The 26,364-nt window shown below is 37.8% G+C and overlaps 1 long non-coding RNA gene across 1 annotated transcript in view; it reads left to right on the top strand.

Moving 5' to 3' along the window:
- The window catches only part of LOC116438399, a 30,941-nt gene extending 4,815 nt beyond the window's left edge, over positions 1-26,126 (top strand). Inside the window, exons 2-4 of the long non-coding RNA XR_004237717.1 lie at positions 8,110-8,355; positions 24,204-24,302; positions 25,753-26,126. This is a non-coding gene — a long non-coding RNA (uncharacterized LOC116438399). The remainder of the gene's footprint in view (positions 1-8,109; positions 8,356-24,203; positions 24,303-25,752) is intronic.
- Positions 26,127-26,364: the final 238 nt, after the last annotated feature.

Below are 26,364 nucleotides of genomic sequence, written 5' to 3'. Positions count from 1 at the left end.
GGTGCTCTTCTTCATCCTTTGACCCCGTGTGTAATGAACTTGAAACCAAACAGGGTAACTTTAAATGGTGCAGCTCAGGGCTGAAGTTCAAGAAGCTGCTGCTGCCTTGGCACCTCTACTCTTTCTCTGACAGTGCTCCAGTAATTATTGTGGAATTTCCTCTTTTTCCTCTCTTATAGATGTAATTCTTGGCCTCAGATCCATCCACACATTTTTCATGGGAGTTATTGTGTTTGCTCCCATTGGACTGCTCATATATACTTGGAGAAATGCATGTGGTAAGGGTTGAGTCCCTGAAATACTCTTACAAGGATGGCTACAATACCTTACCAATCAGAACAGTTCGAGAGCTGCCTAACAGTGTGGCTGATGTACCATTACTTAGATTTTCAAAGCACTGGATTTAGAGAGGTTCCTTTTTGGAAAATTAAACACATAAAGGAGAATAAACAGATTGAAAAGAATAATGTGGGCAGACTTCACTACACAACTGGGATATTATGCATTCTGGTTGATTCTTTGATCCACCTATCAATTGCCATGTTAAATACTATTCATGCTGAGGACTAATATGAGAGATCTCCTATTTATTCCTTTGCTGTTTCAAAGTTTGGAATGATTGCTCCATTAGTACCTTGGTTTGCAGGACTGTAGGCATAATATAGCTTTTGTCAGACTTAACATATTAAGGACAAGAAATGGATGTGTTAATTAGATATGAAGTGTATATGTAAAAGGAGTGTAATCCTGGTATTTCCTTTTTCCCAAAACCCAACCCCCAAATTTCATACACATTTAGTTATAACAATGAATGGATGAATTAACCCGAATGAAGTATGTATTTATAAGCTAATTTAACATGATTTTATTGCAATCCAAATTTTTAAAATAATGTCAGCTGCACACAAGTTTCTCCATTTTTTAAATCTTATATAGGATCTTCTAGTACAATCCACTTCGTGGTGTAACAAGCAAGAAAAATCTGTCTTTCAACTCTTATGTTTGGAAGGTGGTTCTAAGTCCTGAACTTTGAATTTATTTGCTCATGAGATTTTACTCATGCAAAAGTTTCACTTGAAATAAGTAAATGCTTAGGTGACGACGGAATGTCCACAGGGGATCAGATTTGCAGGACTGAAATTTTAATATGTCCCAGGTGAAAAACAAAACAAAACAAATCAAAAAACAAAACAAAACTGTTTGAGACCAATTTGCCCTATATAAAATGACTGGCTAAAATCACTTCTCCGTAAATGAAGAGACACCTCCATAGTCATTAACTAGCTTTTTAAAAAAGTATTTGGGGAGAGGTTGAAGAGGGGAATAACCACTAAACAAAGCTCACTATTAATGTTTATTGGGAAATTACTACATACATACATAGAGCTTAATTTTCATTGCTTTAATCTTTAGACTGGAACACTCAGAAAGGAAAAACTTGAGAAATATTTCCTTTTTACTTTCTTCGAGTTTAATTTGTTTCACTGGCTTCATAAAACTGAGACCATGAACAAGAAGCATTTCTCCCTGTTAGATTTTAAAATTCCCAAGCAAACTATCTTTATGCATTCAGATCTTGAGCTAAAATTAACTGAAGCCTACATCAAGATTCACATTTTCTTGATTGGATTTTTCTCAGATTTATCAGTGGAAAGCATTTTTAGAAGTCTAGCAAAGTATGCAAATGGAGCCCAAACTGTGCTGCTGTAACTGTAGTGGTCGTTACTGCGTCCCCGGAATCTCCCCGAACAAAAAGGTTTAAGATGCAGTGACAGAAACATAAAGCTGAAAGTCCCAACAAGAGATTATGCTTCTGTAAATTGCTGCTAAAAGCCTCCATGGCAGCTGATCACACACTGCTTTGGAAAACTCGTTTGACTGATTTAGTACAGATTTTTTTGCTGCTAATGAAGTCAACCTCTTCTTTCCTGGTATGGAGAGCAATTGATCACTTCATTAAATGCTTTTTTACATAATCTCCCATCTCTGTAATTTTATACCCAAATTAAACATATCCACTCATCTCACTTTTTATTCTACACAGCTTGTTTTCCCAGGCTGTTACCATTCGTATTTTTGGAGTGCAGTGCAATTAATGTCTCTTTCAAAGTCAGATCCAAGAGAGGATACAGCACTCAATCTGTAATGAATATTAGAATAATTACCTTCTGACTCTGCTATATACCACTCCTCTGAATAACATCCCAAGACAGGTTTCTTTCTCTCATTCTTTCTAAGGATTCTGTGCTGTGTTCCATCTCGTTTTATACCTGCCATTTTTTCTGAACAAATGCTTATTATATTTATTTGTCAGTTTCAACCAAATATGACTGAAGAATGCATGAGGATCCATAGTTCTTATGAATTTTGTGAAAATCTATGTTTCGACAGGTACTAGAGACCTCAGATATCCTCCTAGATACAAACACCTGATGGCTGAGTGGTTGGCCTGTATGCTTTGTCCACTCTGTCATTTCAATTCACATCTGGCTTCCTCTTACACAGGCATGTGAAGCAAAAAAAGGAGCATAAAGAGAGAGATTTGACAAGCATGGGAGTATATTGCAAATATTTTTTGGGGAAGCTGATATTTAGGAAGGAATAGCTGCAGCTGTTGGTTCAGAGGAGGCTAAATATGAGTTAATATTTCATCAGTTCCACCACTGACAGCAATTTGGAGGGGATTTTTGTTTGTTTTATTTTGCACGTGGATTTGTCATTTTTTTGTTTGTTGTTCAAAGCTTTGACATGCTGGCTGATTTTCAGACTGCCATACACAGTAATCCTTATATGATTTACTGAATAGTGCTACTGGATTTCTGGTGTTCATGCCTTCTTCCCAGGAGCAGTTTGCACTTGGAAGTATACACTCTCAAAAAAAAAAAAAAAAAAAAAATTTGGGGGATTACATGGCTAACTGAAATGCAGCATTTAAATGCCCTTGATAGGAAGTTTCATTTGCTGTACATTATAGGATGGAAAAGAAAAATGTTGCAAAAAAGTTATCTTCCTATACCCTCACTTTTTCCTGGAGAAAATCTGGACATCTTTTCAGCAGCCAGAGTTTACCTTTTATAAAGTTTGTACTGAAATATTTAACACACAACATTCCTTGCTTACCCCAAAAGTTATGCTTACTGCATGAAAACTCTTCTGCAATATGAGTATGTCAGATAAGTCTGCTGAGACTTCCGTTGCCCTGAGGAGTGGAACCAACTGAGCAGACAGAGAGACTGACAATATTCTCACTACTGTTACCATGCTCACCTTTAGCTTCAAGGTTACCCGTGCACTTGAAGTGCTGGTGAAGAGTTTCACTTTGTTGTCTGCAAGGGACAGGCTGTTTAGACAGAGAATTTCAGCCTGCAATCCTCAATAGGCATGGGATAATTCAAGTGTTAACAGCAAAATAGAGTATAAAGTCAACAGTTTCAATAATATCACAGTTTAGTTGATTAGACTTGACATAAATTAACTACTGGTTAATGTTACTTACTGTCTTCTTCATTTTCCATTCTTACCAATCTGATGCTGTACTCATAATTCAGGCAAACTATAATACGATAAATGACAAAATAACTAATTCTAGCTGTAAATCTTAACACGTGTGAATGCTGTATATAGCTGCAATATTTGCATTTACAGTGCTTATGTGATGCCCCAGAGTAGATAAAAGGTGCACAGTTGTTCTATTCATGGCTTAATTTTGGAATAATAATAGAACATTTATTTGAATTTCGGTGATTTGTATTGTAGAAAATTAAAACTTTTCCCTAAATACTGGCAGGCAAGGCATCAGATGAAGAGCAAAAGAATAATTTTTTTTTTGTATGACTTGAAACAGTCTGCTTTATTATATTAGGTGCTCATTGTGGTGCAAAAATAGCTACACTTTTCATGTTCTTTTTAATGTCAAAGATAAATTCGAAGCATGTTACTCTGTTAAGGTGAAACTCCTGCTGTATTTGAAAGAGAAAATATTGATCCAAAAAAATAACTTTGAAACCAGGCATCATTGCACATCCTGTCTACCTTGAGAACAAAACTGGGAGGATGTGAACAGCCAAAGATATCCATTGCTGAAAACTAGGTCTTGTGCAGTGCCACAATAATTCATAGGACTTTCACTTTTCTTGTTAATTATGATGGATAGAAGAGCAATAAAAATTTGTGACCATCTAAGAATCATGTAAGTTATCAAAAATCGAAACAGATATTAACATTTTGTAAGCAGAGTGGGTATGCTGACCATTGCTCCCGGGCAGAATTTCACCTTAAGCAGGGAGTCACAGGGATGAAAATGTTTCCTCTCCTTTATCTAAGCACATGCACACATGCATGTACTTACATCTATGTATACATGTATGTATATATGTGTACGGGTATTTCTTTCTAGATACCAACTTAAATGAAAGCACTAAAACCAGATTTATGGTAAGAGGTTGCTTTATAAGCTATTATATCAGCATTTTGTGAATGAGGAAAGGACAGGAAGCCAATATGTTTCTGTGCTTCTGCCTATGTACCAAATACAGAAATATGCACATGAAAGCGTATGTATTTATATATAAACATACATAAAATAGAAAAAAGTAAAGGCTTTGAAAGAAGATGTGTCTTCTCCTTGAAGTGAGTCTTTGTAGGCTGAAAAACCATTTTTCTTCATTTTGGAGTTGCCCCATATCATAATGTTGGAAAGATTAGATTCACTTGTTGTCTTTGCCCTTGGCTCTCGGTGCTTAGAGGCACTTTGCAAATAAAAAGCCAGCATAGAAATCTTCGAAGAGCTGGATAGAATTTGGAGTGGCAAAAGGAACCGTAGCATGAAGCTGTTGTGTAAAGCTACTGCTCTGCATGTCTAAGAGCAATCATGGGCTGTCGAGTTTGGACAAGTGGTATCCAAGATTAAATTGTTCTTGCAGGTCTTTGGAAGCCTAGCTCTGCTCCCAGACACTTTTCTGATTCTTGTCCACATTTTGTGTCCCAAAGAGCTGTAGAATGGAGCCTGTGTTTTTTGCCCAATAATAGGTTGTGGTGTTTTCTCTGAAGTATCACAACTGTTTCTCTTCTGTTTCTTCCATTTATGCCATTGCTTTTACAAAGTTAATGTATTTGAAGCAGATTATTTTTCTTATCTCAAATTCAGGACACTGAGTTCTGAAAGAAGTTTGTTTATATGGTATTTTTGTTGTATTTCTATTTAGTTAGCTAGTTATTGTTTGATTCATTTTTCTGTATAGACCATTTCAGAATCACACATAGCAATGCAGACTTATGAATGCTCTTACAGAGTAGGTCAAAGACTTAGCAAAAAATAAATGTCTTTTCTTCTTTCCTGACATATTTTTTCATTTGCACTTTAGGTCTTCCTTATTTCTCTATTTTCCAATATCACAAGTTCCCATTTATTACTTTACATGCTCTTTTGCAGTGAAAGAGAGTGTTCCTGTGTAGATCTGATGAAAAAAGCCTAGGTATTTTTCAGTTTGACAGATCTCCATAATTGTCTGTAAGACTATGTAATACTGCAACTGAACTTCATATTCCTGCTTGAATTTATAACATTTTAGGACATATTCCTTCTCACCTGACAAGTAGGCACACAGTAAGCAAAGTAGTAATTTTGTTAAAAAAAATCAAAAGGGGTACAATTGCACTGCATCAGTCTATCATCCCTTTACACCAAAAACAGGTTGCTTGTATGAGTAAGAATGACTCATGAGAGCATACTGATGCTTAAAAAACCTGACATTACATTTAACCTAATTTATAACAGACATTATTAACAGACATTTCAGAAATAATTCAAGTTGCTATGGGATCCTTTATAAAAGCAGTCACGGTATGTAATGTCTGGGACTGTGTTAGACTGGGTTACATAACTTGCTTAAGTCTTTTTCTTCCCTCCTGTTTATAAATTATTAGTGGGGTGAGATACAAAAGTCACCACAGAATCTTTGGCCTTTCTCGGGGAGCTTGTTCATACTTTCTCATTACTCTGTGTGTGTGAATAGACCTATCCACATAATCATGTTTATATTGCCCATTCTGGCATCACCAGATGCTTTCATCTTTTCAGTGAAATTCTGTGGAAGCTTGAGATATGCTTTCTTTAACAAATAATTTTTATCATGTGTGGTTGTTATCTCACATGACTTTTGAAGATTTCTTTACAAATGGATAAGTTCCTCTTTCTCAATTATTACATTTTTTATTAGGCATTGAAATAATTTTTATATAAGGAACCCGGGTATACTGGCTGTCTTGTTATCATGATCTATTTTGGGACAGAAAAAACAAACATGAAGCAAATTTTAAAAAATGAGATTGAAAAACTTGTGAACCATGTATTTGTATGTCTGCTTGGAAAAAAAAAAGGCTGGTTTTTTTTTAATCATTCTTAAAACCATAAATCAGGAGGAACATTACAGAAAAGCTGGGTTTTGACATGCAAAGTGTGAGCCAGAAATCACACTTTTGTTTTAGGCAATGTAAGGAAAAATAACTCTAATTTCTGAAGAAAAACATTTAGAGGATTGTACTTTATCTCTGAGTTTCCAACTAGTATCCTGCCAGCCAGATCAACGGAGAGATTTTGCAAAACAATCAATAACATGACATGAAAGCAGTTTATGCAAGTAGGAGTGCATAATTTTTAAACAATGTTTATTAGTAAGCAGTAAGAGGAGCACAGGCAAATATCAATTTATCTCTGATATTAGTCAATACATGATAAGCTCAAGCTCTTTGTAGCATGGTGCTTTGATGCTGCACAGATCTGGTTTTGGGACTGTTACTACACAACTGTAATTAAAAATCAGAAAAGCAAACTTCCATACAGTTAGGTAAAATATACTGTATATACTTGTTCTAAAACATCACCAAGTGCATTAGAATTTCATAAATATCATGCTAACATGAAAATAAATAAATGTCTTTTATTATTACAGATTTTTGCACTGGTTTCTAGAAAGAGAAATTTATAGTGTTCATTTGCCCAGGTGTGCATTCATAAAGGTGATTTTCAACAAACCAAAGAATTCTGTCTTCTCCCTCATGAGTGAATATGCTTTCCCTTCATTAGGAAAAGAAAAAATTTCAAGTACTCTAAAATTTCATGCATAAGATATTGTCAGGACCAAGACGATCATCTTTGCAAACAGCTTTTCTGCAAGCCTCAAAACCTGAAGAAAACAAAACCTCTGCATTCAACCTTACAAGGTCATTAATGTTTAATACAAGTCAAAAAAAATAAAAGGCTGTGGAGACCTGATTTAAAAAAAAAATTTAGAATCAGCTAAAAAGAACTTTTTGGGTTTATCAAGCATGGTTCTACCAAACCATGCATTCTGGACAATTAAAAAATAGATAGCTGAGCTGTACTATGGTGGTGGTTGAGAGCTAGGGTATTTTTGTTTGTATATTACCCATTTTAATAAATTGATCAACAACAAATATATTCATATTATCTATATTTTATACATAATTTTTACACATAAATTTTAATAAATCACAATAACATTGGGCTTCAAACATCAAACACATGTAAGCTGATTTAGGAATCTTGATTTTGGTAGTAGGGAGATCGTTTGTACTGTCATATCTCAGTCCAGTAATACATTTAAGCACAGCTTTGCTCTAAGCATGTGCCAAGCTGCCTGCAGTACTTGCCCATTTGTTTGGGTCTGTAGCTTTTACTGCTCTTTCCTTAAAACAATTTACAGTTGCTCATCACAAAGCATTGTGCTCTAATACTAACAAGAGGCTCTTCCAGGCTTTCTTAACCTCTTCCAGGCTTTCTTAACCTCTTCTTGGGTGCACACTGCCAACAAGATTAAAGTTTTCACTGAAGATGATTGGAGGAAAACTTGATAATCACTGTAGGTTTTAAAATACTCAGTAGTCACCAGGTTCTCAAGCAACAACACACCTACTGGTAAAAATCCTGTTAAAAGCTATTCAATAGAAATCCAGAAAATTAAATCTAAAGACATAAATTTATTGTCTAATTCCCAAGGCACTCACAACAAATTTTTAAAAACTGCTAGCTAAGCCTGTAAGATGATGGGGTTTTGTCTTTTCTCCCTTTTTCTCTCTCCCTGGTCACAGGCAACAGATGGCCACAAGAGACATCCAGTGAGCTTGTCCCTGACCGTGTATCAGATGGCCTCAGCTGGAGGCCAGGTGAAGTGGTGGACATTCCTGGTCTCCAGCATGCTTGGCAGCCCAGATTGGAGATTGCTGTTCATAAGGGCAGGGAATGTGCCAGCTTTCACAGATCTGTACTTGCAGGAGGAGCACTAGACCTGTGAGGCAGCACCCTGCCATCCGGCTCCTGGCGGACACCCAGACACTGTGAGTAATCCTCTAGTGGGGAAGGCATTCCAGATGAAAGGGAGCCATGTCTCATTCCTCAAGCCCCCAGCAAAAACCCAAAATGAGCAGCTGTTTCCATAGGAAGAATTAGGGGCTCACCAGGCACATGGGGCTACCAAGATCTATTCTTTGAAGGATTTTGAGGAGCACCGGTATCACATATGCTTAGGTAGAATGGGAGAACTTCCTCTCATGTGAAGGAGCCAGGATTGTAGATCTCCTGGCCACTCTTGGCTTTTTGGACCCTCAGCTGATTTCCAGTCCCAAATGGATGTAAAAGGCATGTTCCCATTACTCCTTGGCACCAGGTTGACAGCACAGAAGTGTAGACAGCTATGCTAAGTCCAAGAAGGTGGGTAACCCAGCTTTCTAGTGCTCACCAGCAATGTCACCTTGGTGGTCCATGGTCCCCACATCACCCACAGGCAAGCGCAATACCCATAAGGTACATGGGTCAATGTGGCTGCGGGCTCCAAAGGTGAGCAAGCAGCTCAGCTGTGCCAGCACTCATCCTTACGCCTGCAAGCAAAACTCTTTTTCCACATATTCTTTATTCTGCTGCCAGTCCTCTGAATTACCATGTTCTTCCCTGCTTCCCCCCACATGCACGCTCATCTAGCTTGACCAATATTTTTTAAAAGATGAAAAAAGCACTAAGTTTTCTGCCCACAGATGTTTGGGGATATTCCTTCCTTTGCCCTCTTCATTCTGTGCAGCAGAAATAAAAATGTGACTTTCTGCATGATCTTTATGCTAATAACTTCATACTAAACAGCAGAAATAATTTCAAAATACCAGGAAAGCAGTTAAAAGAAAAAAGGCAAACTTGACATGTAATAAATAATTTAACACCTCACCCTAACACAATCTGCAATGTCTTTCAGTCATGTTATGGATGTACGCTCACCAGTTTTTGTGGTGCTTTGCATAAATTTCATTAGTATGAACAAAGTAATATTAAAACACACACAGAGACACAATTTTCTGGCTTTTCAGTTCATTATGAAATACTTTACCTCTGGGCAGATGACTAATATGCTATTAAATTTCTCTATCCCTGAGTTGTGTCATAGCCAAAAAAAGGGTGCAGTCACTCATAATCTTTATTAAATGAGCTGAATACACCCACTCAGGGAAAATGCTGTTGTATGACTTTAATGTGTCCTGCAGCAGCATTAACATGCTTTTAGGTCATTCAGCTCCATGTTGTGGAGCTACAATAATAAATCCATGGTGAAAACTGGGGTAAATTTCCCTGCCTGTGCTTAGTAGTTTGGGAGGCATTACCCAGAAGGTTTAAATTTCTACTTAACAGAAGGAAAACTTTGCCTTATGTTGTATTGTGAACCCTACAGTCTACTACAAGTGAGAGTTGTACACTATCATAACAAGGCAGTTGATTCTATTTAGAAGTAAAAAAGAGGTCTGCACAGTTGTACCCCAACACTAACCAAATTTCCACAATCCCAGTTCAGATCCCCTCTCTACCAAGGACCCCTCATATAATTTTCCTTATTTGCCTGGATTGTCGGTTTCTTATATGGAAACCAGGATAGCTGAATTGCTTTTTTTGCTGCTTCCACTTGCAGTGGATTTTGTGGGCCTGATCTGCAAAGGCTGACACGGCCTCTCTCCAACGTACTGGGGCTGTGCCTGGAACTGGGATTTTTGATTGATACTGAGGTGTCGAGGTGCTGCAGCACTGCAGCTAATTCCCCTTTTGTTGATACTTAAGGGAGTGGTAAAACCCATGAAGAGTTTTTGGTGTAGCAGGTCACTGCTGCAAACTATGGAGTTTATGTACCTGGGGATACAGTGAAGTCTGGCAAACCATTTGTGTGGGGCAATATAATTCCGAAGAAATTTTTTGTTTCATCTGTTTTGTTATAAAATTGTAATCTCCTTATGGATTAATCTTTAGCAGAATAGACATTAAACTTGAATTGTTTCTTATTGATTTTATTGTTAATTCTGTCTACAACTAGACATGAATTTCTATTTTTTTCTTTTTAAAATGAGGAGCAAAAGCACATAACCACTACAAATCATAAATAGAAAATCTAAATGGATTATATTACATAAAAAAATGTCAGGAAACCTTTTTGAGTATAATTTAGCCAGAACCAGCCTATTTTCAAGGTGGAATAGAAGACACTTCACTTTACCAGCCATTAAATCTTCTCTATAAATATTAGCTGGATTAAGCTAGTAATTTCAACAGGAAAAGAGTTTTATCTGGTAACTTGCAGTGAAGAAATGTCCTTGTCACTGTAACTTTTTTATCTATCCTTAGAGCTAGTCCTATTAAATATGCATGAATGATTCAAAGGCATTTAGAAGAACAACACAAATCTATTTGCCCATACAGGAAATCTGGGATATGTTCTGGTAGTACCTGACATTGATGACATTGAAAATGAATTCACCTTATAAACAAACCCCATTCAGTGTCTTGTTATGAATGGAGCATCATCTGGTTTGCTTGTGTTTAGGGATACATTTTTGCTTGGGTAAGGAAATTATTTTTAAGTTAATGAAGAGATATTCAGAAAGCTTTTTTCTAATGTTTGTAGGTTTTTGTTTTTTCCAAGTTTGCACTTACTGAAATGAACTTGGAATATTTTAGACATTTTATTTTGTAATTAAGAGGTTCCTTGTCCTCTCATTGGGGCATATTCTAGAGATAATGCTGGAAATTCTAGGAATTCGAATAAATCCTAGTTATTGTAGCAACTCAAATAATACAATGTCTCTAGTAAGCTCTAGTAATTCTAAGAAATACCTGTTGCAGCAGAAGAACAATATGGAAGCTAAATTTTAACTCTTTTCAAGAAAGAAAAATTCTCTTAATAACATCATTAGTAAGAACTCCTTCCTTCACCCCTATTTATTGGTACACTGGATTACGGTAGAAATACCTGAATTGATGAAACAAAGGAACATGAACACAAACAGCATGAATAGAGGAACAACTATCAGGATGACAATGAATCGAGGGCCTCGTTAAAAATTGCTCTTCAAGATGCGCATTTATCGTGAATGCCTTGGCTTTATGACTTTTATCCTTAGCCTTACACTGATATGTAATAAATGCTTAATTTTCTGTGTAGCAATGTTTCTCATCTCATTTCTTGGACATAAATTGCCTGAGGTTGATCTTTAAAGAACTTTTAAAGTGTCTAAATGCTTAATGGGGAAGATAAAGAAATATGACTGTGACTAAAATTCCCCTAAGATAAAGATTAGATTGCCAAAACTGCTCTACTAATGAAAGGCAAGACCTCTACATTTATCTCATTATGATTGTCACAACAGTAAAAGTTCATACTTTGTAACTATTTTAATTTATTCTTCTGTTTTTCTATAACTTGCAACTTCATTCAAAACAGATGCAATCAAAAAACAAAACAAAACAAAACGAAATAAAACAAAAAAACAAACCAAGAAAAAACCCAACCCCCACGAAACACTATGTGGATCAAAACAAAATGAATGTTTCAAACCCTTCTTTGTGAAAATCACTTGGTCTTAAGGGTTGTTAGCAAACATAAGTGATTAAAAATTAGGGTCCTATGAATAAATGTTATTTCATAATGCCAGGCTAAAGGCAAAGACAAGAGAGCAACCATACAATGGTACAGTTTGTATTAAAATAGCAAACCAGCAACTTGAGCACATCAGGAAAAAGATGAACAATTTAGATGTCAAGCTGACACATACTGGACTAGCTTCCTTACCTCTTAAAATTCATAAGTCTATACAGGTCTTATAGTATGATTCAGATCTCATAATTTAATGAAACAAACTTAATCAGAGGCATTCATTAAATAGCAGTTCTGATAGAGAGATAATTAAGAATGACGAATAGAAGACCTACTTTCTTTTCCTCTATCATTCTGTGAAAAGTTCTACAAAGGTGTAATTTCCTAATTAAATCATGTGATCCAAATCAATGTTTCAGGCACGTAATTGCTTGGTGTTGTGCTTTTCTTGAAGAAATAATGGAAATTTCCATGAGAATTAAGGATGTACCTTCTTTTTATTACTTTTTAAAACTATCTTCTCATTCAAAATGTTAATAATGTGTTTTTCTGTACTGTCTTAAAAAGAAATGGACTAAAAGTAGGAAAGACTCAGAATTTGGTGCTTGAAGTTGTGTATTTGCTGGAATCTTTCAGGAGTATCTGGTCTTTAGTTTAAGTACAGCAAAGTAGTTAACTGCACCCTCATTTCCATCCCTCTTCGTGGAAGAACAAAAACACATATTCTGCGTGAAGGCTGTATTTCTGCAATTTTGCAAAACTACTTTCATTTTGTTTTCCTCCCCTTCCCTCCTTGTTTTTATATGCAAAAACAATGTCTTAAAAATTAATGAAGACTCAGTTTAGATGTTTTTGCTGTTTCTTCCTGATGCAGGTAATCTCTGCAACCATATCAAAAATGAAATATTATTTCATATTGCATGGTACTGTGAATGGAAGTATCTACTCCCTTATCTTTGAGAAGCTCCATCATCAAAAGGTTAGATGATAACTTGATTCGTTAAGAAATACTGAATATATTTAACATCTTTTCATTTACAAGGACAGAATTTATCCTCCAAACTGCAAATAAGTCTGAGTGCAGTGCATAATTCTTAATATTAAGGAGAATTACAAACTGGAAATCATCCATTCTGGTAAAAAAACCCCATAATCCTATTTTTAGAACAGATTTTAAGAACTTTCCTTAAAATTACTAGTTTACTCAAGAAGAGTTTGTAGTTTACTCAAGAAGAGTTTGTAGTTTACTCAAGAACAGACCTAGATTATTTGCTCAAAGAGTATAAGCTTCCTGTGGTCAGTCCACCGTTCTTCTGTTTGTCTGTTTTGCTTTCGGTTTTTTTCATGTTTCTAGGATTATTGTCATTACAGAAATCTGATGGGTCTAATGTGACATGTCTTTATGACACCACTGGGATATTAATGAGAGGAGGGGAAAAACATCAACGGGACTCACATTTGAACTAAAGTCGACAATAACTTTGTAAAGTTATTACTAAAATTTTTTTGCATGCCCAAACACAAACTGTTTTTCTGGGTGCTGGTTCCTACCATCCTGTTTCCTAGTTGGCAAATGGAAAAGTTAAGAACAAGCGGCACAGAGCCTAGAGTTTCTGCATTTTCCCAGAAAATTTCTCTTTGTTTTAATACCTTGTACTTGTGCTTGAATTTTCTGATTTGTGATTGACTACTTGTACATTCTATCATTTTCAGAAATTGCTTAAGTAGCCAGAGTTTGAGATCAGATTTTCTTCGAAATGTGACTAGCAGTTCAGTTGTATTTATTTAACTTCTAGCTGATAGCAGTGAGTTAACCATTTCCCAGCAGTGAGACTTCAATTCTGTCTGAGGAGATTGGGTTCTGTGGATTTTCCAGCTTTCAGAAAAGTTTTTCAGAGACAATACTGCTATGGGCTGCAGATATTGAAGGATGACCGATCTTCAACCTTGCAGCAGTTTTGGTGCCATGCTGATTTTCACCTACTGCCCTATAACTCAGAGACTTTTAACACCTACCCATCACAACTTTGCTAGGTCAGAATTATTAATCCTCATCTGGAGAGCATTAAAATCAGCATTTTCTTACCTCTGATTTTGTTTTGTAGTGGGGCTGCTCTTCTCTGACTGCTCTAACATGTCTTGGTGGCATCAGTGACCACCTGAAAGTTGGGAGTAATGGAGTAACAATGACTGGATATCTTCCATGCCTGTTCTCCTGGCAGGCTAAACATGGGTTGTCAAGCTGGATTAAGTATGTTGTATTAGACTAAAAATCCATGAAACTTGTATATTTTCCAACAGCCATTCTGACTGCTTTACAGCTTCGCTTTCTGTTTATTAGATAGATGTAAAGGACACAGATAAAAACTCACTGACTTCATGTCTCAAAGTCCCCATTACTTTTACAAGAGAGGTGATATGAAGACACAAAAACATATTACCATCATGGAAAATCCCAAGAGCTTTGAGTCATGACAGAATGATAAATTACATGGCCTCTGCATAGGATAAACCGCTTTAGTACCTATTTGTAAAATTTTCTTATCTGAAAGTGTTTAAGCATGGTCCTATGCCCTGAAAAAAATTATATCCCAACTATCTCTGAAATTTCTGGGGTTGGTATGAAGGTGGCAGGAATAACGATATCAAACCATCTCCTGTTTTGTATGAGCAGTGATAAAATCCTAAGTACTACTGGAGCACAACCTTTATTAGTCATGACCTGACTAGACTTGTTCTTCTATTGTAGCTCAAGATTAAAGCATTTGTTGCAACATTTTTTTCTAATCCTCTCTCTGGCTGACTCATAACAGTTGTTAAATAACTTGATATTTAGCTTAAGATGAACTGAACCTATAAATTTAAAAGTGATATTATAACCAACCCCTTCATGCATAGCAAACTGCTTCTCTCATCATTTGAATGCTTTATGCTGACCTCACTGCATCTGATTGAACTGATATAATACCGTAGTTGACAGAAGATGATAACAATGGTGATTATATATTTCTGATGCACTATGGAAGAGGATAGACGCCACACAGGAGTGAGAGGCACCCTGTGGTGGGAGATGGAAAAGCTGACATAATGTTTTTGAATGTCCAAAAGATTGTTTGGAGTTTGTTGCTGAGTGTTTCAATGGCAGCACACGAAAAAAGTACACATGCTTTGTTTTTCCTTCCCACTTTGCCAGTTATCTGGTAGCCTTTCTTTCCTCCCACAGGGCTATACATGAAGTCATAGCCTTGTTATGAATGTGATGGTACATTCACCATTTTTTTAATGCCTCTTAGAGGTTCTGATTTATCAGGAACTTCTTAATAGTAATACTACCTGGTGCTCCTGCAGCAGCTCATTCTTTCTTGAACATAGTGCCTTGGAAATGTTGACTTTTTCTGATGGGAGAAGCTGACACCTAGAGAAATCAAATTACTTGCATAACGTAGATTCAGTCTTTTTATTCACAGCTCCCTCCCAATTTACATCACAAGGAGTCCTCATGCCTTTTTATTCCACAATGAAGAGACCACATGCATATAAAGTCTTTTATTAAAATAAATCTATGTAAAAACTCAACCAGATGAAAAAAAGCTTTTCTTTTCTCTTGTTGACAAAAGTAACTTGCTTCCTTTTCACATATTCTCTTGGCTCAATTTGCACTGGTCCTAAGGTCTCCTTTAATCTTTGCAGTTATTTTAAAAGACATCATCTATTGTTGGAATTAAATCTAGGGAGTGAGAGCGTTTTCCTTCTATGTGCACAGTTTCATGAAGACTGAAGTACAATGACAATTTTAAAGATCACAGACACATTCCTGAAACTTTTTAAAAAGACACTCAGCTTTAAGCCTGTGTAAAGTGCCTTAGGATTTGAAGGTTAATTGTCGGAACCCAGAGTGATTTGAGTAATGTGTTGTATCAGTGCGGACCTGAATTCATAAGATAATAATTCATACCCAGAAGTGAACATGGGCAGTTTTCTTCTTCCCACAGTAAATATGAGACCACCAGTTTTTATGGGCACCAGTGGGTTCAGGACATGTAATTTCCTTCTGTTTTGAGCTATATTTGTATTGCTAGGAAGTCTAAGAGTTATGCTGTCCCCTGTGCAAACATGGAATGAAATAACAGCTTTTTTAAGAGCTGATAAAGCACAATAAGGCAGTGACACAGAGAAATCTGTTATGGTACTAGTGTGAGCCAGCTGAGAGTAAATCCCACTAATGTGATTTGTTGATCTCCTCTGAGCGTAAGGGGCAATGAGAGAGAAAGTCACAAGATGTTCACCTGAAAATGAAATGGAGGAAACTCTGACACTGTGAACTACTCTGCAGTATCAATCACCATATCAGTAAGAGAAAAGTAGAGACTGGAATGTGAAGAACCTTGACAGTGACAAGAAGTCACCTATATTTGGTGAGAAATAAAGGAAAGTAGGGAAAGTCTGCCTAAACAAAGGGATGGCTCAAAACCTCCTAAAGACATGTGAGAGAGACCAGACAAGACTTTCTTTTTGAGAATGAAATTGGCCTAGAATAGTCTGTGGTTGCCTTGTCCCTCTCAGGTAGCTTTGTCTTTGTGTAACTTTGAGGGTTAGACAGGAATATCTCATATAACCTTTAAAAAAAAATTTACAGACCTCTATCAGCTCAAGTGGTTCTAATCAGACATAGTAATTTTTTTACTCATTTGAGGATGTATGAAGGGACCCAATACAAGAATCCAGTGGCGACAGGTGTAAGGTGCTCAGTGATATTTTAACCAGGGAAAAATTAACCTGAATGTAACTGGAAGCAAAACCATTTAACAAAATACATGGTCAAAATGGTAGTGGAGATGGAGAATTACATTCTGTCCTGTCCACAGGAAGCCATGCCTGCACAGCAATGGATAGCCCCACAGGGGCACTGCAGCTCTCTGACCTCTCCTTCCACAGCCTCATTAATTTTAGCTATGCAGGCACTGCTTCTGCATACATAGCCTGGTTTCTGGCAGAAAACTGAGCTGAAACTGTACTGTTTCAACTCTAACAACGATGTTCGCTCCTCTCTTTTCCCATTCCTTAATAATCCTTTGCCAAATCTGAGTCAATGAAGCAAAGTTCAGAGATGTGTTTCACACAGGCAGAGGAAGGAGGCTGACAGTGAGGCTGCAAGGAGGGGATCACAGGCACCAGCCCTCACTTGCAGTTGTGAATGTAATGCTCAAGAGACCTCCTGGCCATGCACTGTCCTCTGCCCAAGCTGGGGTTTCCCCTCCTGGAAGAAGATGTGATGTGACAGGAGGGGGCAAAAGGAATGTAGCACATTGCACCACATAGAACTGGCCTTTATTAGCTGTGCTCCTCACAAGGCAACTGCTCCACAGCTGCAGTTTTACAGCAACAGGGTGAGGATCTCCAGGGGGCTTGAGGTCTGCTTCAGGGCTATGAACAGTGCAGTGTCCATCTGTGGGGTCTTCAGTTAGCTGTCAGGAAAAATAAATAGCCACGTAGAATGGTATCCAAGGGCTTCTGGAAGAGGAGGAACCGTTCTCTTACAGACTTAATTCTTCTCATCTTTCAGCCTTTCCCTTTGCACAGTTCTGCCAAGTGTTCCCTCTTAAAGAGCTACATGTCTTTGTCTCACATTTAATTCCTGTCACCAGCTTCACTTTCTCTGCAATCATCACACTGTTGAAATCACACTCTTGGAGGCACCTAGTGAAATGTACAAATGTACAGAAAGTTTTTGCAGTCAGACACATTAGGTTGGCTTACAAACACATGCTTGGAAAGTGGAAATTTTCAGCCCATTAGTGCCTCCCATTTCTGCTGTATGTAGGAGCTGTGCTCATATCACAGTCACTTGTGGCTTTGGAAGATAGAATGTTGTTAGATTTATTGGCACCAGAAACACAGGAGGGACTGGCTTAGAAGTCTGATCTCCATGATGATCACCACTCCTTTGGTTCAGAAAGTGGTAATTGCCTCTGCCTCCTGCTCTCCCCTCTACCCTCCAGGTGGAGAATTCAGCTTTTTAATCTCAGACAAAAAGCCATGGGAAAATAAATACAACTTTTTTTGATTTAACCATAATTATTGATCAAATTCTCACAGATTGTAAAGGTCAGTACTACATCCAACGTCCCTCCTCAAAGCCATGCCCCCTTCACACTCATTAAACTGCATCTTGTACCTGTTTTTCAATAGACACATATTGATGTACAGCTGGTGATGAGAATGTCAGGTAAACAAAGAGAGGCAGAAGAAATGTGAGCCCATGCAGGAGCTTGTGGTGAAGGTGAAGTGTAGTAGTTCTTCAAAACAGAAAATCTAATACTTCTCTTTCTTCTTCAAGAAGGACTTTCTCCCAAGAGACCTAGTAAACACTGGTAGGCAAAAACGCCTGGAAGGAGTAAGTCACTGGCTGGAGAACTCAGAGGATATCAGTAGAGCTTTTAGTAGACAGTAAAATACAGCACAAGCTGCACACCTGTAGCATGAACAGCTTCCAGCTGTCTCTCTCTGATAAGATAATGTCAAGAAGGTCCAGTACTACAGAACAAGAAAAGGGAAGCAATACACTTCAATTCCTGGCTCATGCACTAGGCTATGCCATGGCTGAGACATAGATTACTAGGGAATGGGTGGTTTACACGAAAAAATACCTGTAGATGTGACATGTATGATATTGCAAATCAACTGATTGGGACGTGATTTTTGAACCCATGCACACAAAGATAATTCCCCGGTTATAGATGATTGTTTTGGTCTGTATGCATTGATACAAAAGCATACATTGATGTATACTTACATGTGGCCATCAGGTACTCTTATGAGGGCCATGGGGCAAACTTCCCAAACAAGCTAAGGTGTATATTTTGGGCTCTGCTGCTGTTACCCACTCTACCTGTAGTCATCATGCTATTAATTTGCTCCAAAACAGCCCAAATGCTTTCTCTGAAACAGAAACACAGGTATCTCCAGGGTTAGCAGGACAGAGAATTTCAGTTTATTCCACTAACTAAATCTAATCCAGGTGATAATCACAACTACTGATGCTTTTAAGTTACAATATACAATTGTGTTCAATGGCTGCAAAACTAAAGATCACAAAAATTCAGACATAAATTGAACAAAACACTTGCCAAATGTGAAGTCATATATTGCATTTTATGTGATGCATGTTTTGTGACGAGTAGACTGTCTAATAGTTGGAACACTGAAGAGAGAAACTCAGTATCAACAATTCAGTGTTCTTTGACAAAAATGGAGATACTACTTAACTGTTAATAGGACATCTTATATATCCAGGAGAACTGCAGATGAACACTTGCTAGGTCAAGGGTTTTATATGTTTGTCACGAGATGAACTTGTCACAAGCACTCAAAACTGTCAGGAAATTTTGTTCCCCTCTTTTCATCATCAAAGAGGAGAGAGCATCCCCAAACTTTAACTTGTCTCTTGTTTATGAAAGGCAGACAGTGTGGGGTTTCTCATACTTTCAGAACTTTTCTACTCCATTAGCATGATGAAACCAAAATTCTATGCCCAGGGTCAGAGATTTGGTTGTGGAACAACTCAAACATTGGCCTTACCCCATAAAACATTCTGTGGTTAGCTTTCCTCATCCCTTCCCTCTGATCTGTGTCAGTACTAGAATAGAAATTTCATCCACATGTCCTTGGGGTTTAGTGTCTCTCAGACAAGAGGAAACCCATCAAAGACCACTTTGTTCCTAGACTAAGAACTGTACATTTGCATTAAAAAGTCTCAGTTTGCTACTCAGTGAGCTGTGCTACAAGGCCAATGTTTTAGCGCCCAAATTGCTATGCCAGAAAATAGCTGGGCTAAAAGTCATTTAGTCAAACTGCTGGGACTGTTGAAGCTTCTACCTGGCAAGGAGAAAATTTTCCGTGTTATTGCAATATCTTTGTGCATCAAGAGTCTTTCTTTATAGATTAGAGAAAATAACACACTAGTCCAGAGAAGAAGCATTTGAATATTGCATTCATGCTGGTATTTGCAACTCCTCCATCAAAACAGGCTTTCTATAGTCACTTAAAATTAGATGCTACATTTAACATGCCATAAAACAGAACAGTAGAACCATTACCGGTAATCACAGCATATCTTCTATTAGCTTCTAATTTTGGGGGGTTTTTGTTTGGGTTTGTTTTGTTTTGTTCTGTTTTGTTTTGTTTGATAGGTTTGATTGGTTTACATCTCCTTTTTTAGATGCACCTGGGGCATTTTAGAAAGGCACAACTTGCTACAAACTGTTTGCCCATTCTAGCATGTTGAATGTCACTGTGTGTGCTGACACTGTATTAGAGGCATAATTGACAGGTGCCTCTAGGGGTGGGTAGAGGAGGCACAGGCACAAACTTTACAGAGCTCATCCTGGAACTGAATTATGTTGTAGAGGTAGCAAGATAGGCTCTGGTGGTCGGGTGGCATGAGCATGCAGAGGTATTGCCCAGAAAAGAAAAAAGGGTTGTAACTATATCAGGTCTATATAATGATGTTTAGTAGCATGTGCAGTGTGATAGTTTATGCAACTGTAATATATAAATATAACGCAAGCATGACAACAGTTTTTACTGTTATGGTGTAGCACTGTTCAATCCTAAGATAACTCAGAGATAACTTTGATGATGGCAGTGAATACCTACAACAGCCATAGCAGCAGGCAGTCATGGAGGAGTTAGCAGTACCCCACTATGGTTATGATTGCTGCAGCCAAATGCCTGGATTTTTCTGACACTAAAAGGTCTCCAAGATCCTGCTTTTGTTCCTGAGTGTCCCTGTTGATGGCTTAAGGCCTCAGGATGTTGCATATGGTCATGGTAATCTGTAAAAGAGCACAGCCACCATGGCAGCTGATTCTCACGACCTGGTGGCAACAGTGCTGGCCCTCTTCAGCTGACCCCACCCTTGTCATCCTTGGGTTTTCCATTTACCTGCTTAGACAGCATGACCTATGGCTCTCTGGCCTTCATTCACTCCATTATCTGAACAGATTCATCATTACTGAGTCACTTGCTGAGCTGATCCAAAAGTGACAAATCACAGCATCTTGCTATTACCATGTCTTCATCCTGCAGTTCTTCCCCAGGGAAAACCATTCCCTGAAACGCCTCAGAGGTCAGAGGTGATCTCTGCTTTCATCGTTCCCCTATGCATCCTAACCATGCCATTTTTGCACTTTTTGTCCTAAGTTCTACAAATCATGTTAAATGAGCAAGAGAATAAATCTCTTCATGACAATATCAGCCATTTAATTGTGGTCTTAAAAATATATTGATGACAGTAGAACAGAAAAAAAATTTACTCTGATAAGGACAGTAAAACAAAATAGCACAGCTTTGGATAAATAAAGGATGTAACTTAAGCAAACAGAAGACATGCAAAATGCAAGCAGGATGCCAGCTCAGCTTGCAAGGCTGACAAAGCAGAAGTTATGCAAAGCAACAATATTGCACTTACTCAAAATGGGGGTTGAGGAACAGCCACCTAAAAAGGACACAGGACATTGAAGACAAACCCCAAAGAAACACATAAGGACTACCAATAAGGAGTGTGACTATGTAAAATAAAGTAATACACATACATTAAGTAAGCAGGGATAGCCAATGAATGTGTCATCAGTGTATGACAAAACCTCAAGTTTTGAGCATTTACCCAATGCTCAGGGCACTCAATTAGAGGGAGGATTCTCCCAGTGACCAGCGCACTGCAATAAAGAATGCTGCTTTCTAATACTCAAAACCGTGTTAGAGAGTTTTTATCTGGCCGATTTCTGTATCAATATTAAGGCTTTATGGTTAGTCTGGGATAATGGTACATTAGTATATCAGTCTTTCACCACAGATAATTCTGAACATGTTGGTTATGTTAATATAAGTGAAGTTACATTAAGGTTTTATTGTGGGTCAGTGGTACTCTCTCCCCTGCTGTGAACAGAGACCCCTACAGACATTGAGTTTGCTCTTCCATATTTATATAAAGATTTTTTCTTTCTTCGATTCTTCCTGACATCATTTGCAATTTATAAAGTATGTATCTCCTTATGAGCTATGTGACATAGCATGGACTGTTTAAAGTGGGCGAAGTTTATTTTTTTGACTAAGTATTTACAGTAAATCTGATCCTACCTAAACGGTTGCTGAGCTGGGGCTGAGCAGGGCAAAATGCCTACAAAAGAGTGCATAACTCAACAGGTTGGTTTTGCTAGGAGAGGAGATGGTTATTATCGAAGGTTCTGAGAAGGAGGACTCAGGTTGCAGGACCCCATCCTCGGGACACAGCTGATTGAGTTCACTGGTGCTTTTCCTCTCACCCAACCTGAACCCAGTGAGGCCAAGAGCACTTCAAGCCTGATTTCACCTACTTTTAGATGGTGTTTTGTACGCACTACTGATATCTTCTAACAAAAACCCACACTTACTTGAATGGAAAATATCTTCCAGAGCATCTTATTAGGAGACAATACTTGAGCAACTGTTTCCCTGTATACGATCTTTCAGTATTCACATGTTCTTTTTCTTGTTGTTCCAAGACTGGAAATGAGTATCATCCCAAGCTGTAATTAGTAACGATCCCTCTGTGAAGCTAAGTACAATTTCTAGAAAAGCAGATGCATATTTACTGCCTACTAAAATATATTACATATATTGTATCTAATACATTATATTGTATCATACAATATATGTATGACACAATATATTGTATATACTTAATACAATGTATTGTATCTTTTTGCAGGTGTGTTTGTGTAAAGACATTGAGTTAATTTTTTCTTGCTAGTATTTCTTACGAAAATGTAAAATAAAGAACAGTAAATTTTCCCAAAACCTTTTTTTCCATCCCATTTCTGAAGAAACTGGTCCAGGCAGAACCTGTAATTTAGCTGTTGCATGGTTCCCATCACCTCTGAGTCACATTTCCAGGGGGCAGTACAGCTTGCATGATTGACTCCCTCTATAGCCTAGAAGTTTTTTAAGTAATGTTATGTCTCCTATCCCGTATCACAAAAACTCTTTTTTTTCCTGGGAAGCTGACGCCAAAAAAAATTGGTCCAAAAGAATCATCAAATTAAACATAAAATTGGTGAAAAAGGTAAAGTACCTTAACGTACATGAGAGTAGAAAGTTAAGCCTATCCTGAAATATATTCTCAATTAGATTTTGAACTGCACATATGCTTCAAACATTTGTTAGTTTAATAAGGTGCATTTGATGGAAGTAGACACTTTTTCAGCATGAGGAATTTGAACTTTTTTTCCTCTTTTCAGTTACAAAGCATTGTAGCATTACTATTTATTTACACTTGTGTAGAATTGTCTCCCTACAATAATAATTTCTTCTTTGGAACATTGCATTTGCATAGTGTTAAGTACATTCATTAATGTATGTATGTGCTCACGTTTCACAGAAGACATTAGCAGATCATTAATCATTTGCCTACACACTAATTTGGTGATTGAATTTATGACAGCCTTACCAGAATGAGCTGTCACACAGCATTAGTCACTTCTTTTGCATTACATTGGTGACAGAGGAAGCAGAACTTCTGAGAACTATCCAGAGCTCTATTAGAGGTGGCGGCATGTCTACATGTCTTTTAAATATCTCCAGGGATGGTGACTCAACCACTTTCTCTGTTCTGGCCTGTTCAAACACCTGACCACCCTTTCAGTAGAGAGATTTTTCCTTATATCCAACCTAAACATCCCCAGGTGAAACTTGAGGCCAGTTCCTCTCATCCTGTCACTTGTTACTTGGGAGAACAGACTGACCCCCCTCTCCCTACCACCTCCTTTCATGTAGTTGTACAGAGAGAGAGAAACTGTCCCATGAGCCTCTTTTTCTCCAGGCTAAACAACTCCAGCTCTCTCAGCTGTTCCTTATAATACTTGTACTCTAGAACCTTTAATGTGCTGGGTCTTAAATCTGAATTTGTTGGGAGTTTTTTAGAAAGATTTTTTATCCAGCACTTTATCATTTACTACACTCAATAACCTCTAACTTGTCAATAAACTGGATAAAATCAGCATTATACCACTACTGATCCTCTTTTACCAATTTGTAAATAGGTCTCCACCAATATTTTCAACCCTTAATCACTGAAGCCTTGCTAACAAATCTTGGTAGTAACAACCATAGAGCTGTGTCATGTAGGACTTCCAGATCCTCCACATTTTCTTGAGCTTTATGCATTAATATGGAGGTAGCTTGTATTAATTGCACATTTTGCTTCCAGTAGTTTTACCATTCAATTATGATTATATTCTCCCTTCACAGATCTCAAGCTCCATCAATGCACTGACATATTTTCTGCCTGGAAAAGCCATTCCAGATTTGGACACAAAAGTGATCAGAGTATCAGCTGGTAATTACGAGGTGAATGTTTTAAGTAAATTTATTGGGTTGGCATGGCCTGGTTTTGGTAGTAGGGGGGCTACAGAGGTGGCTTCTGTGAGAAGCTGCTGGAAGCTTCTTCCATGTGCCAATCCCGGGTGGCTCCAAAAATCGACGTGCTGCTGGCCAAGGCTGGGCCAATTAGAAATTATGGTAATGCCTCTGTGATAACAGATTTAAGAAGAATTCGAAACTAAAAGGGATTGTAAAGTTGTAATTGTGACTAGAGAAGAGTGGAGTGAGAACATGTGAGGAGAAAACTCTGCAGACACCAAGGTCAGTGGAGAAGAAGATGTAGGAGGTGCTTTGGGCACTGGAGCTGAGATTCTTCTGCAGGCTGTGGTGCAGACCATGCTGAGGCAGCTCTGGCCCTGCAGCCCATGGGGATCCATGGGGATGCAGAGATCCACTTGCAGCCACTGGGGGAGGTGCTCACACCAGAGCAGGTGGATGCCTGCAGGATGCTGTGACCCCGTGGAAGATCTGTGGAGAGACAGGCCCTGCTCCCAGGCTGGAGCAGCCTGTCCTTGACAGACTGCACCCCCTAGAAGAGTGACCCACGCTGCAGCAGTTTGAGGGGGACTGGTGCCCATGGGATGGACTCACATTTCAGCAGGTCGCAGGGAACTGTTGTTCGTGAGATGAAGCCACGTTGGAGAAGTTCATGGAGAACTGTCTCCTGTGGTAGGGACCCCATGGTGCAGTAAGGGAACGACTCCTCTCCCTGAGCAGTGGGAGAAGCCTCCTCAGGTGATGAGCTGACCAAATACAAAATATTTGAGTCAATTTCCTTTTATGGAACAGTTTACCTTAAAAAAAGCTTTCCTTAAATAGTTTTCTTTAGGAATTGCTTTTCTCCTCATGCACAAAGTAACATTACACACATTTATGAATAATAGTAATTTCTTACATTTTACAACCTTTTATCAGGAAATACTAATTAATCAACCAAATAGCAACTACTCATTCTGTTTTACATTTTATTATGATGTTGCAACGCAGCTGACAGCTAATTGGAGAGATAGACAAAATATTTAAATGTGATATCAAATACACTTCTTCAGCCTAGCCAGAAAAGTTGCTCTGCAGTAACAAGAAGTATTTCCCAGGATGAAAGAAGTCAGTCAAATGATTGCCAGGTAAATTTGCTGAAAATTTGTCAGGCAGTGAGTAGTTTATTTGGAATCAGTATGATCAAAAATCTACACAATATTACAGCAGAATCATGACGTTGCATGAAACAATACAAACTAAAATTTATTCCAGTGCATAATTTCTTGGAAAAAGCTTGTTGCACAAATGTATTTGCCACAGTATGGGAAATAGAGTAAGGCATAGTGACATCAAATTGTTATCAGAAAATCTGGGTTTTTTTCTGATTTTCTGGGGCATTTACTCTATTGTTGTTATTGTTGTTATTGTTGTTTTCCAGAAACCTCAAAATAAATGCAGAAGAATTCATGAGACAAATTGGAAAGACAGAATGAAATGAGCAAAACAGAAGCCTAAAAAAAAAGGAAAATGAAAAGGATGGTTTAACGCTGACATTATTTAATGGTCATCATAGTGGTGATGCTAGGTTGATGGTTGAACTTGCTGATCTCAGAGGTCTTTTCCAACCTTAATGATTATATGACTCTATAAAGATAGGAATACATGATCTGAGCTTTACAATGAAAGTGAAGAAAAAAAGTACAAAAAGTAATAAAATGTGCTAATAGAAAATAAAAAAGTAATGTGGTAAATCTGTACTTCTACTGCCCAAGGATACATTTTTCTCCTTAGACTGTGGTTTAAATCAGTAAGAAAAAAATTGCCAGACTTTACATTTTATTTCATATTGTCCAGTCTTTACATCCTGCAGAGATGAAAAATATTATCACTGTTCAGAGAGGGTACAAGTTGCTCCTTTGGCCAGAGTGTAACTAACTAAAAAAAAAGTAGACATCTGAGCAGCAGAAACACTGAAGACTGGTTTTCCATACATTTCAGAAGGATTTTTTTATTTAACAATAAAACAAGAGTGATTTAGCCTTCTCCTTTG

This window comes from Corvus moneduloides, chromosome Z, assembly GCF_009650955.1.
Source record: "Corvus moneduloides isolate bCorMon1 chromosome Z, bCorMon1.pri, whole genome shotgun sequence".
NCBI classification, from domain to species: domain Eukaryota; kingdom Metazoa; phylum Chordata; class Aves; order Passeriformes; family Corvidae; genus Corvus; species Corvus moneduloides.
This window is presented reverse-complemented; position numbering and strand designations above follow the sequence as displayed.